Source organism: Perognathus longimembris, unplaced genomic scaffold, assembly GCF_023159225.1.
Source record: "Perognathus longimembris pacificus isolate PPM17 unplaced genomic scaffold, ASM2315922v1 HiC_scaffold_5014, whole genome shotgun sequence".
Taxonomy (NCBI): domain Eukaryota; kingdom Metazoa; phylum Chordata; class Mammalia; order Rodentia; family Heteromyidae; genus Perognathus; species Perognathus longimembris.
The window spans coordinates 13,373-28,743 of NW_025960395.1; the positions used below are offsets into that span (position 1 = coordinate 13,373).

The 15,371-nt window shown below is 53.4% G+C and overlaps 1 pseudogene; it reads right to left on the minus strand.

The window, feature by feature from the left end:
* Positions 1 to 9,404: 9,404 nt before the first annotated feature.
* On the minus strand, positions 9,405 to 12,013 carry LOC125344977 (annotated as a pseudogene).
* Positions 12,014 to 15,371: the final 3,358 nt, after the last annotated feature.

Sequence of the window (15,371 nt, forward strand, 5' to 3'; positions counted from 1 at the left end):
CACGTGCCTGCTCTTCCCTGATCAAGTGCCCGCTCTTGCCTGATCACGCGCCTGCTCTTGCCTGATCACGTGCCTGCTTTGACTGATCACGTGCCTTCTCTTGCCTGCTCTTGCCTGCTCTTGCCTGATCACGTGCCTGCTCTGGCCTGATCACGTGACTGCTCTTGCCTGATCACGTGCCTTCTCTTGCCTGATCACGTGCCTGCTTTGACTGATCACGTGCCTTCTCTTGTCTGATCACGTGCCTGCTCTTGCCTGCTCTTGCCTGCTCTTGCCTATTCTTGCCTGATCATTTTTCTGCTCTTGCCTGATCAGGTGCCTGCTCTTGCCTGCTCACTTTCCTGCTCTTGCCTGCTCACGTGCCTGCTCTTGCCTGCTCACGTGCCTGCTCTTGCCTGCTCACGTGCCTGCTCTTGCCTGCTCTCGTGCCTGCTCTTGCCTGCTCACGTGCCTGCTCTTGCCTGATCACGTGCCTGCTCTTGCCTGATCACGTGACTGCTCTTGCCTGATCACGTGCCTTCTCTTGCCTGATCACGTGCCTGCTCTTGCCTGCTCACGTGCCTGCTCTTCCCTGATCAAGTGCCCGCTCTTGCCTGATCACGCGCCTGCTCTTGCCTGATCACGTGCCTGCTTTGACTGATCACGTGCCTTCTCTTGCCTGCTCTTGCCTGCTCTTGCCTGATCACGTGCCTGCTCTGGCCTGCTCTTGCCTGCTCTTGCCTGTTCTTGCCTGATCATTTGCCTGGTCTTGCCTGATCACGTGCCTGCTCTTGCCTGATCACGTGACTGCTCTTGCCTGATCACGTGCCTTCTCTTGCCTGATCACGTGCCTGCTCTTGCCTGCTCACGTGCCTGCTCTTCCCTGATCAAGGGCCCGCTCTTGCCTGATCACTCGCCTGCTCTTGCCTGATCACGTGCCTGCTTTGACTGATCACGTGACTTCTCTTGCCTGCTCTTGCCTGCTCTTGCCTGATCACGTGCCTGCTCTTGCCTGCTCTTGCCTGCTCTTGCCTGTTCTTGCCTGATCATTTGCCTGCTCTTGCCTGATCAGGTGCCTGCTCTTGCCTGCTCACGTTCCTGCTCTTGCCTGCTCACGTGCCTGCTCTTGCCTGCTCACGTGCCTGTTCTTGCCTGCTCACGTGCCTGTTCTTGCCTGATCACGTGCCTGCTCTTGGCTGATCACGTGCCTGCTCTTGGCTGATCACGTGCCTCCTCTTGCCTGCTCACGTGCCTGCTCTTGCCTGCTCACGTGCCTGCTCTTGCCTGATCACGTGACTGCTCTTGCCTGCTCACGTGCCTGCTCTTGCCTGCTCACGTGCCTGCTCTTGCCTGCTCACGTGCCTGCTCTTGCCTGCTCTCGTGCCTGATCTTGCCTGCTCACGTGCCTGCTCTTGCCTGATCACGTGCCTGCTCTTGCCTGATCACGTGACTGCTCTTGCCTGATCACGTGCCTTCTCTTGCCTGATCACGTGCCTGCTCTTGCCTGCTCACGTGCCTGCTCTTCCCTGATCAAGTGCCCGCTCTTGCCTGATCACTCGCCTGCTCTTGCCTGATCACGTGCCTGCTTTGACTGATCACGTGCCTTCTCTTGCCTGCTCACGTTCCTGCTCTTGCCTGCTCACGTGCCTGCTCTTGCCTGCTCACGTGCCTGCTCTTGCCTGCTCACCTGCCTGCTCTTGCCTGATCACGTGTCTGCTCTTGCCTGCTCTCGTGCCTGCTCTTGCCTGATCACGTGCCTGCTCTTGCCTGATCACGTGCCTGCTCTTGCCTGATCACGTGCCTGCTCTTGCCTGCTCACGTGCCTGCTCTTGCCTGATCACGTGCCTGCTCTTGCCTGATCACGTGCCTGCACTTGCCTGCTCACGTGACTGCTCTTGCCTGATCACGTGCCTGCTCTTGCCTGATCACGTGACTGCTCTTGCCTGATCACGTGCCTTCTCTTGCCTGATCACGTGCCTGCTCTTGCCTGCTCACGTGCCGGCTCTTCCCTGATCAAGTGCCCGCTCTTGCCTGATCACGCGCCTGCTCTTGCCTGATCACGTGCCTGCTCTTGCCTGCTCACGTGCCTGCTCTTGCCTTCTCACGTGCCTGCTCTTGCCTGCTCACGTGCCTGCTCTTGCCTGCTCGTGCCTGCTCTTGCCTGCTCACGTGCCTGCTCTTGCCTGCTCACGTGCCTGCTCTTGCCTGCTCATGTGCCTGCTCTTGCCTGCTCTCGTGCCTGCTCTTGCCTGCTCACCTGCCTGCTCTTGCCTGCTCACGTGCCTGCTCTTGCCTGATCACGTGCCTGTTCTTGACTGATCACGTGCCTGCTCTTGCCTGCTCACGTGCCTGCTCTTGTCTTATCACGTGCCTGCTCTTGCCTGATCACGTGCCTGCTCTTGCCTGCTCACGTGCCTGCTCTTGCCTGATCACGTGCCTGCTCTTGCCTGCTCTTGCCTGCTCTTGCCTTTTCTTGCCTGCTCACGTGCCTGCTCTTGCCTGATCACGTGCCTCCTCTTCGCTGATCACGTGCCTGCTCTTGCCTGCTCACGTGCCTGCTCTTGCCTGATCACGTGCCTGCTCTTGACTGATCACGTGCCTGCTCTTGCCTGCTCACGTGCCTGCTCTTGCCTTATCACGTGCCTGCTCTTGCCTGATCACGTGCCTGCTCTTGCCTGCTCACGTGCCTGCTCTTGCCTGATCACGTGCCTGCTCTTGCCTGATCACGTGCCTGCTCTTGCCGGCTCTTGCCTGCTCTTGCCTGATCACGTGCCTGCTCTTGCCTGCTCTTGCCTACTCTTGCCTGTTCTTGCCTGCTCACGTGCCTGCTCTTGCCTGATCACGTGCCTGCTCTTGCCTGATCACGTGCCTCCTCTTGCCTGCTCACGTGCCTGCTCTTGCCTTCTCACTTGCCTGCTCTTGCCTGATCACGTGACTGCTCTTGCCTGCTCACGTGCCTGCTCTTGCCTGCTCACGTGCCTGCTCTTGCCTGCTCACGTGCCTGCTCTTGCCTTCTCACGTGCCTGCTCTTGCCTGCTCACGTGCCTGCTCTTGCCTGCTCTCGTGCCTACTCTTGCCTGCTCTCGTGCCTGCTCTTGCCTGCTCTTGCCTGCTCTTGCCTGATCACGTGCCTGCTCTTGCCTGCTCTTGCCTGCTCTTGCCTGTTCTTGCCTGCTCACGTGCCTGCTCTTGCCTGATCACGTGCCTGCTCTTGCATGCTCACGTGCCTGCTCTTGCCTGGTCACCTGCCTGCTCTTGCCTGATCACCTGCCTGCTCTTGGCTGATCACGTGCCTGCTCTTGCCTGATCACGTGCCTCCTCTTGCCTGCTCACGTGCCTTCTCTTGCCTGGTCACGTGCCTGCTTTGACTGATCACGTGCCTTCTCTTGCCTGCTCTTGCCTGCTCTTGCCTGATCACGTGCCTGCTCTTGCCTGCACTTGCCTGCTCTTGCCTGTTCTTGCCTGCTCACGTGCCTGTTCTTGTCTGATCACGTGCCTGCTCTTGGCTGATCACGTGCCTGCTCTTGCCTGATCACGTGCCTCCTCTTGCCTGCTCACGTGCCTGCTCTTGCCTGCTCACGTGCCTGCTCTTGCCTGATCACGTGCCTGCTCTTGCCTGCTCTCGTGCCTGCTCTTGCCTGCTCACGTGCCTGCTCTTGCCTGATCACGTGCCTGCTCTTGCCTGATCACGTGACTGCTCTTGCCTGATCACGTGCCTTCTCTTGCCTGATCACGTGCCTGCTCTTGCCTGCTCACGTGCCTGCTCTTCCCTGATCAAGTGCCCGCTCTTGCCTGATCACGTGCCTCCTCTTGCCTGATCACGTGCCTGCTTTGACTGATCACGTGCCTTCTCTTGCCTGCTCTTGCCTGCTCTTGCCTGATCACGTGCCTGCTCTGGCCTGCTCTTGCCTGCTCTTGCCTGTTCTTGCCTGATCATTTGCCTGCTCTTGCCTGATCACGTGCCTGCTCTTGCCTGATCACGTGACTGCTCTTGCCTGATCACGTGCCTTCTCTTGCCTGATCACGTGCCTGCTCTTGCCTGCTCACGTGCCGGCTCTTCCCTGCTCAAGTGCCTGCTCTTGCCTGATCACGCGCCTGCTCTTGCCTGATCACGTGCCTGCTTTGACTGATCACGTGCCTTCTCTTGCCTGCTCTTGCCTGCTCTTGCCTGATCACGTGCCTGCTCTTGCCTGCTCTTGCCTGTTCTTGCCTGCTCACGTGCCTGTTCTTGCCTGATCTCGTGCCTGCTCTTGGCTGATCACGTGCCTGCTCTTGGCTGATCACGTGCCTCCTCTTGCCTGCTCACGTGCCTGCTCTTGCCTGCTCACGTGCCTGCTCTTGCCTGCTCACGTGCCTGCTCTTGCCTGCTCACGTGCCTGCTCTTGCCTGCTCACGTGCCTGCTCTTGCCTGCTCTCGTGCCTGCTCTTGCCTGCTCACGTGCCTCCTCTTGCCTGATCACGTGCCTGCTCTTGCCTGATCACGTGACTGCTCTTGCCTGATCACGTGCCTGCTCTTGCCTGCTCACGTGCCTGCTCTTCCCTGATCAAGTGCCCGCTCTTGCCTGATCACGCGCCTGCTCTTGCCTGATCACGTGCCTGCTTTGACTGATCACGTGCCTTCTCTTGCCTGCTCTTGCCTGCTCTTGCCTGATCACGTGCCTGCTCTGGCCTGCTCTTGCCTGCTCTTGCCTGTTCTTGCCTGATCATTTGCCTGCTCTTGCCTGATCACGTGCCTGCTCTTGCCTGATCACGTGACTGCTCTTGCCTGCTCACGTGCGTGCTCTTGCCTGCTCACGTGCCTGCTCTTGCCTGCTCACGTGCCTGCACTTGCCTGCACACGTGCCTGCTCTTGCCTGCTCACCTGCCTGCTCTTGCCTGATCACGTGTCTGCTCTTGCCTGCTCACGTGCCTGCTCTTGCCAGATCACGTGCCTGCTCTTGCCTGATCACGTGCCTGCTCTTGCCTGATCACGTGCCTGCTCTTGCCTGATGACGTGCCTGCTCTTTCCTGATCACGTGCCTGCTCTTGTCTGCTCTTGCCTGCTCTTGCCTGCTCACGTGCCTGCTCTTGCCTGATCACGTGCCTGCTCTTGCCTGATCACGTGACTCCTCTTGCCTGATCACGTGCCTTCTCTTTCCTCATCACGTGCCTGCTCTTGCCTGCTCACGTGCCCTCTCTTCCCTGATCAACTGCCCGCTCTTGCCTGATCACGCGCCTGGGCTTGCCTGATCACATGCCTGCTTTGACTGATCACGTGCCTTCTCTTGCCTGATCACGTGCCTGCTCTTGCCTGCTCTATCCTGCTCCTGCCTGTTCTTGCCTGATCATTTGCCTGCTCTTGCCTGATCAGGTGCCTGCTCTTGCCTGCTCACGTTCCTGCTCTTGCCTGCTCACGTGCCTGCTCTTGCCTGCTCACGTGCCTGCTCTTGCCTGCTCTCGTGCCTGCTCTTGCCTGCTCACGTGCCTGCTCTTGCCTGATCACGTGACTGCTCTTGCCTGATCACGTGCCTTCTCTTGCCTGATCACGTGCCTGCTCTTGCCTGCTCACGTGCCTGCTCTTCCCTGATCAAGTGCCCGCTCTTGCCTGATCACGCGCCTGCTCTTGCCTGATCACGTGCCTGCTTTGACTGATCACGTGCCTTCTCTTGCCTGCTCTTGCCTGCTCTTGCCTGATCACGTGCCTGCTCTGGCCTGCTCTTGCCTGCTCTTGCCTGTTCTTGCCTGATCATTTGCCTGCTCTTGCCTGATCACGTGCCTGCTCTTGCCTGATCACGTGACTGCTCTTGCCTGATCACGTGCCTTCTCTTGCCTGATCACGTGCCTGCTCTTGCCTGCTCACGTGCCTGCTCTTCCCTGATCAAGTGCCCGCTCTTGCCTGATCACTCGCCTGCTCTTGCCTGATCACGTGCCTGCTTTGACTGATCACGTGCCTTCTCTTGCCTGCTCACGTTCCTGCTCTTGCCTGCTCACGTGCCTGCTCTTGCCTGCTCACGTGCCTGCTCTTGCCTGCTCACGTGCCTGCTCTTGCCTGCTCACCTGCCTGCTCTTGCCTGATCACGTGTCAGCTCTTGCCTGCTCACGTGCCTGCTCTTGCCTGATCACGTGCCTGCTCTTGCCTGATCACGTGCCTGCTCTTGCCTGATCACGTGCCTGCTCTTGCCTGATCACGTGCCTGCTCTTGCCTGCTCACGTGCCTGCTCTTGCCTGATCACGTGCCTGCTCTTGCCTGATCACGTGCCTGCACTTGCCTGCTCACGTGCCTTCTCTTGCCTGATCACGTGCCTTCTCTTGCCTGATCACGCGCCTGCTCTTGCCTGCTCACGTGCCTGCTCTTCCCTGATCAAGTGCCCGCTCTTGCCTGATCACGCGCCTGCTCTTGCCTGATCACGTGCCTGCTTTGACTGATCTCGTGCCTTCTCTTGCCTGCTCTTGCCTGCTCTTGCCTGATCACGTGCCTGCTCTGGCCTGCTCTTGCCTGCTCTTGCCTGTTCTTGCCTGATCATTTGCCTGCTCTTGCCTGATCACGTGCCTGCTCTTGCCTGATCACTTGCCTGCTCTTGCCTGATCACGTGACTGCTCTTGCCTGATCACGTGCCTTCTCTTGCCTGATCACGTGCCTGCTCTTGCCTGCTCACGTGCCTGCTCTTCCCTTATCAAGGGCCCACTCTTGCCTGATCACGCGCCTGCTCTTGCCTGATCACGTGCCTGCTTTGACTGATCACGTGCCTTCTCTTGCCTGCTCTTGCCTGCTCTTGCCTGATCACGTGCCTGCTCTTGCCTGCACTTGCCTGCTCTTGCCTGTTCTTGCCTGCTCACGTGCCTGTTCTTGTCTGATCACGTGCCTGCTCTTGGCTGATCACGTGCCTGCTCTTGCCTGATCACGTGCCTCCTCTTGCCTGTTCACGTGCCTGCTCTTGCCTGCTCACGTGCCTGCTCTTGCCTGATCACGTGCCTGCTCTTGCCTGCTCTCGTGCCTGCTCTTGCCTGCTCACGTGCCTGCTCTTGCCTGATCACGTGCCTGCTCTTGCCTGATCACGTGACTGCTCTTGCCTGATCACGTGCCTTCTCTTGCCTGATCACGTGCCTGCTCTTGCCTGCTCACGTGCCTGCTCTTCCCTGATCAACTGTCTACATGAGATTGATGCGGGAAAGCTATCAAACCCACACTGAACTCAGTATGAGAGTGAAATCAACTTCTTCTAGATGAGGGTAGTACATTACTGCTGCTCAAGCTTATTTCTCCTAACAGAGGCTGTGGGAGACCACTGTGCTGGACCATGATCATGACCATTTAGTCCAAGGTGAACATAAAACATCAAGCACAGTGCCTGGAAGACAAAATTTGCTCCATTCACATTTTTTTATCCTTCATACTTTCAAATTTTGCATTTTTCCAAAGGTCAAACCCCAGTCCAAGAACTATAGCAGATACCTTTCCAAAACTGTTTTCAAGCTGGGACCTAACCATCGCATTCTTGAGGGAAAAAAGATGAAGGATGTACACAGCATCATCAAGAGGCTTCTGCCACCCTCACAAAGAAATGCAGATGCTTCACAGCATCTAAATCCAATTCAGCATCACTGCCTCTAGGGTGAAGGTGGGGGAAAGTACAGGGATACATTTCCTGGCACATCATTTTAAACATCTGTCTTTGATTTCACATAGCCAGAGGACTTGCAAATGCTGACAGAAACATTACACAGGATTTTAAGTGAGGCCTTGATGCCACCCCTCAAAATGAGATGCTCTATTTCATTGACAGTCTCAGCTTCCCATGGTTCTTAGACATTGCACACCAATTCTGTGTATTACAGAAGTTGAGGCCACCAGGCATTAGTGGCTTACAGCTGTAATCCTAGTTATTCAAGAGGCTGAGCTCTGGAGGATAGAGGTCTGAAAACAGCCCAGGCAGAAAAGTCCTCCAAAATCCACCTCTAACTAGCAAAAATGCCAAGCTGGATGTACAGATGATGTGGTAGAGCACCGCCAGTGAGCAAGCAGCTAAGTGAGTTGGAAGCCCTGAGTTCAAACCCCAGGATAGGTAAAAAGTTACGGCCCAGAGTGAGAAGAGCTTGCCCCGGGTACCATGCCAGGAGTGGCTAAATGCCCTCTTTGCCCTGGCCCCTAAAGCCCTTCCTTCCAATCATGAATCACTCATGACTGCTATCATTCCACCCATTCATCTCTTCTTTACATCACCTTCCTCATTCAGTTCCTGGATTGAATCTTCCCTAAATGACCAGGAAAATCAGCTTGGCAAACCTTTCTGGTATCCACTTCCCTCTGATTTCTATGGGTGCCTGCTGGTTTGATGTAGTTATTAAATGTCAGCCTTACCTTGGTAACCAGATGGAAAAGCTATAATCACCCCAGGCATTTCTGAGGGACTTTTTAAAGAACATCATTAATTTTAAATAAAGCTCTCCTTACCATCACTTTCTAATTATAGTTCTGACATTCCTATTTTATGTTAAAAATTCCGCTACCTTTTAATTAAAAAAAAAGAGCTTGCTTTTTCAAGTGCATGTGCTTGTGTGGTAGCCAATGTGTCTGGGTTAATTTTCTGAAATAAAAACTAACAGCAACTAGACTTTTCCCTGTCTCTTCCGCTCTTCTGCACTCCTTGCCCAGTCCATGTATTGTTATTTTTAAATAGATGTATGGGAGTTTGGAATGTGGCCTAATGGGTTCGATTCCTCAGCACCACATATATAGAAAAAGCCAGAAGTGGCACTGTGGCTCAAATGGTAGGGTGCTAGCCTTGGGCAAAAAGAAGCCAAGGACAGTTCTCCGGCCCTGAGTCCAAGCCCCAGGACTGGCAAGTAAAATAAAATAGGGTGTATGAAATAAACCCTTTTGTACTCCAGACTGGGAGGTTACTGCCTGGAATACCTGAGCAAAGTTTGGATCTCCAGGGTAAGGTGGTAGCTGAGCATATCTTAGATACTGGCCAAAAGATCAAAAGCTCCACATAGAACATCAGAGATCTTAAAATGCAGCTCCTCAATTCATTACACATCCAATGGAATCTTACATTCCCTGTATACTGCCAGTCAATACCCTGTTCATTTTTCTCTAGCCAGTGTATTCACTTAGCATGTCTTACATTCCTAACCTCCTTGAATCTTCACCAAGGGCTGTATGAAGTAGGAAAACAGTTGTTTAAATAAGAAATAAAGCACAGATAAAGTAAGCAACAGATGTCCCAAGCTGGGATTGCAATCCATTCTTTTGCTTCCTCCCAAAACAACTAGAGGATATCCTTATCATTGAGATAACCAAGGGAAAGTGGCACATGGATAGGGGAGAGGGGTTGAACTCAGGACCTGGGCACTGTCGTGAGACATGTGCTTGAGACCAGCACTCTACCGCTTGAACCACAGCTCCATTCTGACTTTTTTATAGCTAAATGGACATAAGAGTCTTGTGGACTTTCCTGCTGGGCTGGCTTTCTGGCTGCCTTTGAACCACGGTCCTCAGATCTCAGCCTCTCGACTAGTAGGATTACAGGAGTAAGCCGCCCGCACCCAGTGACACTTGTTTTTTTTTTGTTGTTTATTTGTTTTTGTTTTTTTGTTTTTGTTTTTTAATCTTCACTTTTCCCTTTGACCAGGGAAGAGGCAGGTAGTTGATTGCTGAGGTGTCACTAGACTGCAGGGGATAGAATAGGGTCCGATGGAAACAAACTAGTACAGGTGAGAGGAATTTCCTCCTCTACACCAAGTCTAATTCTAGCCAATCACAGTCTTGCAAGTCAAGACAGACCCGAGAAGCTAGTGTTTCCGAGCCTGATTTGAACACAACTTCCACAGGCAAGGAAGGCACAGAGAATGCAGCGATCCCACCCCTGTGAAGGGAGGCTGCACCTGCAAACAACACCAACTGGTGTTCAGTACTCGCGTGAGAGTGGTGAAACTTAGTCCATGGTGCACAACACGCGGATGGCGACCTTCTTGGGGTCACACCAGACGCGCATTCACAAGCGGCTCCAGGAGCACCTCGCAAGAGCAGTTGGCAAATTCTTCTGTTGCTCCAGCTGCATTGGCCACTGGCCCTAGCCTGCGCACAAGCGCCTACCCCCTCTCCCTTTCCCAAACCTCCCCTTTCCCCAGCGCCCCAGATTCCCCCAGGAACACATCTGAACCCTCACCTGCATGGTGGCGGGCAATGGCAGCACAGCCCGTCTGCAGAGGCGACCGAAACAAAATTTGACTGCCTTGGAGTTCTTCCAGTAGACGAACAACACGATGCCAAGCGGCAGGTAAAGGGCGCCACCGGTGGAGAAGACGGCGTCTGAGGGTTCCTGGCTCACCTGGCACCGCTGGCGCCCCGCTTCATACACCTCGCCCCAGCCGAAGAGCAGTGGGGCGGGGCGATGAGCGCCACCAGGGCCCAGGTGAGCGCGATGATGAGCACCAAGGCGTGGCAGCAGGCTCAGAGCGAGAACTGCAGGTGGGGCGTGATGGTCCAGTACCGGTCTACGGGGTTGGCCACCACCTTCCAGATGCTGGCGGTGCAGCACAGCATGTCGAGAGAGATCCACATGTGACACAGGTTTCGGCCCAGAGGCCACCGCCTCCCCGCCGACAGATCGCTCACCAGACTCAGTGGCATCACCATGGCTTCCAGTAGCGCCTCCGAGATGGCCGTCCAGGCCAGGAGGTTGTGCGGCACGCGATGGAAGGTGCAGACACGCAGGATGGTGACCAGTACCAGCAGATTACACAAAAAAGTGGCAGCGATCAGCAGTGCCAGCAGCGTTAACACCAGCATGGTGAAGACAGAGAATGGGGGCTCCCAGCCAGGGAGGACAGCTTCACCCAGGCTCCACCCCACGACCCCGCCGGGCCCCGTGTTACCATTGTAGGTCTCAGGTCCCAGGAGAACTGCAGTGGCCAGCAAGAGGTTTGCGGCTTCCAGGGCACACAGGCTCAGGCCCTGCACCCCGCAGGTGAGCAAGTAGGAGGGGACACTGTGCTTGGGGAAGATTGGCAAGTGGCATAGGGCGCCCTGCCCAGGTTCCTCCGCTGAGCTGCAGTCTCCCTTGGGCGCCCCCCTCAGGAAACCTGTTACACAATGGAGGAAAGAAAAAAAGAAGACAAGAAAAAGTGGGGCCTTTCCCGTGCTGCCCCGCCGTTCACGCAGGTCGCCTCGCAGCCTGCAGTCCAAGGGCAGGGAAGTGGACCGGGCCCAAGTAGCCGGGGCCACACGAGGGTGGTTCTTGCTGCGTCGCCTCACCCACGCCCGCAGCAGATGGAGCTGGGGGGGTGGGCTGGAGAGGACTCATGGGAGGGTGCCGGGGGCGACTGGGCCTGTGGTAAAGTCGGACCAGGAGGGAATCGAACTGCTTAGGAATCCCGGAGGAATTTCATTCCCACCTCCTTCCTGGCAGGTCCAGAAGTCAGTGGGCCCCACCTGGCCCGGGAAAAACTGGGTGCTGGTGATTTCCAGACATCTCGCTTGTCCCTCTAGCCCAAGAAGCAGACCCAGGTGTTGGAGTAGGTAAATGGCAACGTCCTCCACCTGGCTCTGTCCAGCTCCTGCTCAGCAATTCGGCCCCACACGCACCACAGGGCTTCCCGACTCCCTGGAAAAACTAAAATTAAAATGTAGCTACTGCGTGTGCTGGCACAGAGCTTGACAAAGAGGTGATATCCAGCTTCTGAGCCAGCTCTAGTCTCCCGCCAACACACCCAACCTTCCTCCAACCCACCCCACCCACACCCTCACCCTCACTGAAGACTTAAGTCCTCCAAGTTCAAGTGGGAGACTTGGGGGTGTGGGTGTGATTTCTCCCTGAAGACGATATGAACTCAGGGCCTCCAGCATGCTAGAATCTGAGGATGAAGCACTCTACCACTGAGCTACACTCCCAGCCCAGGAGTGGTAGATTTATTTCCTTTTCAAGAACTGCTTTTGTTTTTATTTTTAAAGTATCATTAAGTAGTTGTACATAGGAGGTTCAATTCAAAGTATCTGTGCTTGAGTACACGCATTCTGATCAGAGTCGCCTCTTCCATCGTTCTCCTTCATGTCTCTCAACCCCACCCATCTCCTTGAGATACCCAGTTCCACTTTCACATGTGCACATTGAATATTATGACTGCGTTGGCCCACTAGGTATTTTATAGACCCTTCAGCAAAGGGAGAAAAAACTTAGGTGACAGTATCCTCCCTCTCTACCAACTCCCTCTACCAAAAAAAAGTTTCAAACTTTTTTTTTGTACCAGTCCTGGGTCTTGAACTCAGGGCCTGGGTGCTGTCCCAGAACTTTTTACTTTTTTGCTCAAAGCTACTTGAATCACAGCTCTATTTCTGGCTGTGTGTGTGTGTGTGTGTGTGTGTGTGTGTGTGTGTGTGGAGAGAGAGAGAGAGAGAGAGACTGGAAATAAGAGTGTCATAGACTTTCCTGCCCAGGCAGATAGCACTCAAATTCCATCAGTGCCCTGCAGTTACCTCCATTTTCGAAGATGAGAAAATTGTCTCAGTTTCAGTCGCCCAGAGTATACAAGTGATAAATCAAGCAGCATAAATAAAAAGTGCAACTATGAAGAGCATATATAGCAACAGGGAAAGTGTTAAGAGAAATTGGCCACATAAAAACTAGTTTTAGGCAGAAAAAATTATATAGAGAGGTCCAAAAACAGAGAATTAAAACACGCTTGGCATTCAGTGGTGCAGTATGAACGTTCAAAGTCTGGCACCTCATTTCCCCCTTTTTCTCCTTAATTCCTCCTTAAGGGCCAAACCTCGGTTCTGAGCTATCTCAAATTAATACAGAAGGAAAAAAACATAGGCAGGATCAAGAAAGCGCTGTTTTGTCCAGGTCAATTGACCGCTTATCCCGATTTCAGGATCATGCCAAGTAAATGCAAAGTAGCTTTGGCTCTGTGAGGCTAAGGGCAGGCTAAAGAAAGCATCCTTTAGATCCAACACAGTATACCACACATGGCTCGGTGACAGGGAGCTCAGCAGGGTATATGGGTTTGGGACTGTTGGATGAATGTCCATTACTCTCTTGTTAACTTCTCTCAAGTCTTGCACTGGTCTATAATCATTGGAATTAGACTTTTTTATAGGCAACAATGGAGTATTCCAGGCTGACTGGGTGGGCTTCAGAACTCCTAAATCTAACAATTTTCTGATGTGAGGAGTGATCCATTTCTTTGCTTCTAGTGACATATGGTACTGGCAAACTCTTACTGGGTCAGCTCCGGCTTTAAGTTCCACAAAAATTGGAGGACGATGTTTTGCCAGTCCCATTCCCCCAGTTTCTGCCCATGCTTGGGGAAACGCCCGTAGCCACTCATTTTCCGGAGACTCGGGCTTGAGATGCTGGTATGGCCTATACTCTTCTTCTAACTTGCTAGTTATTAGTATACTAACAGGTTTTTCTCTTGAGTTCGTCACAGAAATCCCACTGTCTGTGAACTGTATCTGAGCTTTCATTTTTGTTAAGAGATCACGTCCAAGCAATGGATAGGGGCAGTCAGGGATGACTAAAAACGAGTGGGTTACCTGGCCCGCTCCCAAGTCCACTGTTCTTTGAGTAGTCCATGTATAGGGTTTAGTGCCCGTCGCACCTTGGACCCATGTTGTTTTAGTGAACATCGGCCCTCTCGGGGCTAGTAATACTGAATTTTCTGCTCCCGTATCTACCATGAACATGACTGGATTCCCCTCCACTTTTAATGTTATCCTGGGCTCAGGGAGGGGATCTGAACCCCGACTCCCTCAGTCACTGTCCTCAGCCATCTCTAAGGTTGACAACACTCTTGATCCTACTTTATGTTTTTCCTCCTTTTTCTGGGCTAGCTCTGGGCAGTTTCTGATCCAATGTCCCTCCTTCTTGCAATAAGCACATTGATTCTTCCCCATCCTTGGTTGGGGTTTGGGCTTTTGCTCCTTACTTGGAGAGGAGGACTGTCTAAAGTTTCCTGCCTGCATAGAGGTTAGGATTTCCCTAAGTTCCTTCTGTTGTTGTTCCAAAATCCTAGCCAGACTCCTTTCCTGTCTTCGTTCTCCTGTTTCTCTCTTATTATAAACCTTTTCCGCCACTGCTACTAAATCCCTAATAGATTTTTCCCCAAGCCTGTCTAGAGCCTGCAATTTCCGCTTTATGTCCGGTGCGGCTTGATTTACGTAGGCAAACATAATCATCTGAGCAGATTCCTGGGTCTCAAGATCATATGGGGTGTATTGACTAAAGGCTTCCATGAGCCGCTCAAGGTATGCTGCCGGACTTTCACTTTCTCACTGTCTGATATCATAAACTTTGGCCATATTGGTAGGTCGGCGAGCCGCCGCCTTGAGACCTGCCAGCAGAGCCTGGTGATAGACAAGGAGTCGCTCCCTACCTTCAGCCGTATTGTAGTCCCATGCTGGTCGGGTCTGGGGAAAATAGGTAGCAATCAAGGCAGGATCCGTGATGGGTGCTCCGTTGGGGCCAGGGATAAGTCTCCGGGCCGCTTCTTGAATACGACCTCTCTCTTCATTGGTGAAAAGTACCTGTAAAAGCTGGCTACAATCATCCCAAGTGGGCTGGTGAGTCTCGTTTAGGATTTTTTCTTGTTCTTGATCTTGCCTATGTTTTTTTCCTTCTGTATTAATTGTTTTGGTTTCTTTTCTTTTGTAGCCTTTTGGACTAAACATCTGATCAGAGCTATGGGTAATGTTCTATCTTGGGGACCTCCATCTAGCCCCCTAGATTTGACTCTAGCTCACTGGAAGGAGATCAAGGAGTGGCCCAACCCCCAAGGCGCTGTTTTCTTACCTTCGGAGTGGGAGTGGGTTACCTGGCCCACTCCCATGTCCACTGTTCTTTGAGTAGTCCATGTATAGGGTTTAGTGCCCGTCGCACCTTGGACCCATGTTGTTTTAGTGGACATCGGCCCTCTCGGGGCTAGTAATACTGAATTTTCTGCTCCCGTATCTACCATGAACATGACTGGATTCCCCTCCACTTTTAATGTTATCCTGGGCTCAGGGAGGGGATCTGAACCCCGACTCCCTCAGTCACTGTCCTCAGCCATCTCTAAGGTTGACAACACTCTTGATCCTACTTTATGTTTTTCCTCCTTTTTCTGGCTCCTTGTTGTGCCAAGACGCAAGACCACCCCCAAGAAGACCACCGAGATTCAGACACTCCGAAATGCAAAAGCAAGGCAAGGCTTTATTTAACGAGCTGCCAACTCGGGCCTCGTCCTACCCACCGACACAGAGGAGGTTAGGAGGGAGCCTCGAGCTATGATTACACAGGGCTCATAAAGGCAAAGAACAAGGTTACAACAATCAGCTGTGCAAGCAAGATTAGAACACAGGTACAAATCTGATTGGCTCAGGGTTCGATTCTAAAATGGGGTTCACGTGGTGGGGCCTGACTTCAAAGTCT